The following is a 5,179-nucleotide window of genomic DNA, read 5'->3' on the forward strand; positions in this document are numbered from 1 at the left end:
CATGCCAATTATCATTATCATTTCATCACAGCACCTCGTGCCCACATTTCATATCACAACTGCACGGACAATTCACGTGCCAAATATCCTCATTATTTACGCACGACACCTCGTGCCCACATTTTCTTTCATAAACTGCCTGGCAATAGCCACAGGCTCTCAATTTCAACATAAATCATATTGTTATCAATTTACCAACAACAAGATAAATTGCACAAGGTATAAAAGTAAACACAAGAAAATCACAACATCACATGAAAATTATAAACACCACAACACAACATTATCACATATCGTCCCTGACAATAGCCATCCTTATCGCTCCTATTGCCACCCTTATCACTCCTATAGCCACCCTTATCGCTCTGCCCAGACAATACTAATAGCCACCCTTATCGCTCTTATTGCCACCCTTATCGCTCTTATAGACACCCTTATCGCTCCGCCCAGACAATATTCCAACAAGAACAACAGTGAAATGCCGCCCTTATAACCACATAATAACTACGGTGAAATGCCACCCTTATCTTCCCAAAATAACAACTCACACAACACAACAATTTACACGGAAAATTATCACAGCAACATAACAAAATCAATTCATATCACAATTTGGCCGATGGCCATAACCAAATTCCAAAGCTACAACCAAGTCAATTAATTTCACAATAAATAGCCAAAAGCTCCACACAATGTGTACAACACCCAAAAATAATCAATAGAGATAGAAATTACTCAACATAAAGCAAAGTCTTCATTAAATTTAAATTTTCAATAATTATATAAACACCTCTTCTTAAGCTCATTTAAGTAATTACTTGCAGAGGAAAAATCCATAATGAAATTAAATTCCAATAATTATCAAACCAACAAATTCACAGAATTACATAAATAATCAATTAATAATCACATCAAATTGTCATATAATAACATATTCAACAACAACAAGGATTTAGGCACGCCAATTAGATTATTAAATATATACCAACAGTTACTCAATTTACCATACAATATGCTCAGGACTTTAACGTAATACAATTTACACATATAAGCCGAGTACGTACTCGTCACCTCGCGTACACGGCTTTTCACATTTTACAAATGGCACATAAGACTCCATGCCTAAGGGGTAATTCCCCTACTCGAGGTTAAGTAAGACACTTACCTTTTTGAAGTTAGGCCGATATTCCAAAATAGCCTTCTTGCTTAAATTAACCTTCGGACAGCTCAAATCTATCCAAATTAATTATATAACTTCTTTAAAATTCATCAAAAATAATTCCGAATAATATTACGTCGACTTAAAAATTTATTCCAAAAGGTCAACGCGGGGCTCGTCCTTCGGAACCCGACATAATTTTCATGAAATCCGAACACCTATTCCGATGCGAGTTCAACCATACCAATTTTATTGAATTCCAATAACAAATCGACCTCCAAATCTTAAATTTAAACCAAGAGGGTTTTCTAAATCTTTCAACCCAATTCACTAATTTAGTGATAAAAACAACAACAGATTTATGTAATTTAACCAAAATCAAGTTAGGAATTCTTACCCCCAATGTTTTCCTTGAAAAACTCTCAAACAATCATCTCACCCAAGCTTCCTTGGTCCAAAAATGGAAGAATAACACGAATTCAAACTTTATTCTACTGCCCAGGGGTTTGTTCTTCGATTTGCGAGACTCCCCTCACGTTCGCGATGAACAAATTCTGCAAATGTCATTTACAAACTCTTCTCAGATAGCCTCTAGTATAATGGTCATAACGTTTTGTACAAAACTCCAAATGATGAATGGTTTGATTTTCTAGAAACTAGACTCCAAGTGCTATAACTTTCATTTGTTGCTCATCTCCCAGTTCCTTACAGATTACGAGATATAAGCTTCCAAATTCAGCCCTATGCAACAGAGATTTCCAAACTCTTCCCAGATAGCCTATGGTGTATCCACTATATCTTTTTGTACACAACTCTAAATGACAAATGGGTAACCTTTCTGAAAACTAGACACAAAGGGCTACAACTTTTAGTTTTGGATCATCTCCAAATTCCTTATAGATTGCGAGATATGAGCCTATAAAGTCAGACGACGAACAACAAAATTTTCTTCTTTGCGAATGCAAGAACCTCTTCGCGAACGCGAAGAACAAAGTCCTAACAACAAAATCCTTCATCGCGAACGCGAGAGGCTCCTCGCGAATGCGAAGAACAACACCAGAACTAGCAACCAGCAACATCAAAATACCCAAACTTGGTCCGGAACCACCCCGAATCAAACCCGAGGCCCCTGGGACCCCGTCCAATCGTACCAACCAGTCCCAATACATAACACGAACCTGTTCGAGGCCTCAAATCACATCAAACAACATCAAAGCCACGAATCATATCCCAATTCCAGTTTAATGAGCTTTAAAATTTCAAATTCTATATCTTGTGCCGAAACACATCAAATCAATCTGGAATGACTTCAAATTTTGCACACAAGTCATAATTGACATAACGAAGCTATTCCAATTTCCAGAATCGGATTTCGGCCCCGATATCAAAAAGTCAACCCCCAGGTCAAACTTCCCAAAAATTCATCTTTCGCCATTTCAAGCCAAATTCCTCTACGGACCTCCAAATAATTTTTCGGACACGCTCTTAAGTCCATAATCACCATACGGAGCTATTGACATCATCAAAATTTTATTCCGGAGTCGTCTTTACACAATTTCGACTACAGTAAAAATCCTAAGGCTTAAGCTTCCGTTTTGGGGACCAAGTGTCCCAAATCACTCCAAATCATCCGGTAACTGAATTCAATCACGCACCCAAGTCAATATACATAGTAAGAACCTGCTCAGGGCCTTATGCCGCCAGGCGGGGTTTAAATTTTTAAAACGACAAGTCGGGTCGTTACACTTGGATGTCCATAGATAATGTTCCTCGTTAAAACCTTATTAGGAAAAAACCCTATGGGAAAAAATCCTAGTGAAGGAAAAAGAGTACACATGTTTAGAAATACACCTTTTGGTTGCCTTGTTAAAAACATTGCAAGGAAAACCCAGTGAGACAAAACCTTGTAAGGGAAAAAGAGTACAACGCGTATTAACTCCCCCTGATGAGAGCATCAATTCACATCCTTGAGCCTTCGCTTCCCAATCTTGTACACTAGTTTCTTGAAGGTTGATGTCAGTAGAGATTTGGTGAACAAATCAGCAATATTATCATTTGAACGGATCTGTTACACATTGATATCACCATTCTTTTGAAGATCATGTGTGAAAAATAATTTTGGTGAAATATGCTTTGTCCTATCTCCTTTTATGAATCCTCCATTTAATTCGGCTATGCAGGATGTACTATCTTCATACAAAATTGTGGGTAGTTTGTCACATTTCAAGCCACATTTGTCTCGAATAATATGTATTATAGACCTCAACCATACACATTCTCGACTTGCTTCATGAATAATTATCTCAGCATTATTAGATAAAGTAGCCACGGTTGATTGCTTAGTCGATCACCAAGATATGGCAGTGCCCCCACATGTAAACACATAGCCTGTTTGAGATCGAGCCTTGTGTGGGTCAGATAAATAACTTACATCGGCATAGCCAATCATTTCTAGCTTGAATTCATTAGAATAAAACAATCACATATCTAGAGTTCCCCGAAGATATCTAAATATATGCTTAACACCATTCCAATGTCTTCTTATTGGGGAGGAGCTGAATCTTGCTAATAAGCTTACTGCAAAAGCAATATTTGGCCGTGTATTGTTGGCAAGATACATCAGTGTCCCAATTGCACTAAGGTATGGAGTTTCATCACCAACGAGCTCTTCATCATTTTCTTGAGGTCGAAATGGATTTTTATTTATGTCAAGCGATCTCACAACCATTGGGGTACTCAATGGATGTGCATAATCCATGTAAAATCGCTTTAAAACTTTTTCAGTGTATGTTGATTGATGGACAAAAATTTCGTTTGTTATATGTTCAATTTGTAGGCCAATTGCCATACATCTATTGTGTATTGAGGTACATGCTTTATCAATTGTTAATATCTTGGCATGACTTGAACCAATAATTGATAGTCTTGTGAAAGTATAATATGGTAGTACCCTCACATACAAATAGATTGTTTGAAGAACAAACTTCAAAAAATATCTACATTTGCATAACCAACAAAACCTTGATAATATTTGTTAGAATAAACAAACATTTATCAATGATTCCTAGTATTCCAATGTCTTCATGAAGGAATAAAATTATATCTCACTAGCATATTGTTATACTCATGATCCTAGCAAGATACATTGGTGCTGCACCAATTGCAATAGACACAAAAATAAATTATGTACATCATGACTGCTCTAATCCACATAAGGATTAGTTGAAGCTTTATTTAATAAATTTCTTGGAAACCTTAATATGCTTCAGAACAATTTAAATCCTTCAACGATTTTCATTATACGCATATCAAGTTTTTCATGTGTTGCCAGATTAAAATCTGAAATGACTACATCCACCACATGAGAACATGTCTCTATATAATCAATGCCATGATATTTACAAATCTTCTTGTGACACAAGTTGTCTTTATGTCTATCGATTTGACTTTTTTTTTTTCCGCACAAGAATACATTTATACCTCCACTGGCTTTATACTTTTAGGTGTTGGGACTATCCGTCCAACTTTACATTTTTCAGGTGAAGTCAATTTTCATTGCATATTTTTTATTTGGCCAATTATTTATTTGTCTCAATTTCATGACAGATTTGAGCTCAAGATCCTCGTCAATATTAATAATATTGAGTGCTATATTATATTAACAACATCGTCGATGATCATTTTGCATCGGTTCCATCATCACTCAATAAAGACATAACTTACCGAGTTCTCAATAGTTTTAGGTACCTGAGTCTCGCCCATGAGGTCTTATAAAGTATTATGTCGTGGTGCTCTTATAAAGCACTTTCCTCCTTAGTATGACCATCTTTATCATTTGCTCATCTCCTTCTTCAAGGAGTTTTATCTTAGGAACCGATTGGTCTGCTACGCTTCTTGCATGCCATAAACTCTGTCCCTCATGAACTTTATTCTATTTGGAGCATTAGCAGCTCAAATATGACATTTAGATTTGGGTCAGCAAATGCGTCTGGCAATAATTTGCAAATGAATGATCACTTG

The sequence above is a fragment of the Nicotiana tomentosiformis genome, chromosome 6, assembly GCF_000390325.3.
Source record: "Nicotiana tomentosiformis chromosome 6, ASM39032v3, whole genome shotgun sequence".
Taxonomy (NCBI): domain Eukaryota; kingdom Viridiplantae; phylum Streptophyta; class Magnoliopsida; order Solanales; family Solanaceae; genus Nicotiana; species Nicotiana tomentosiformis.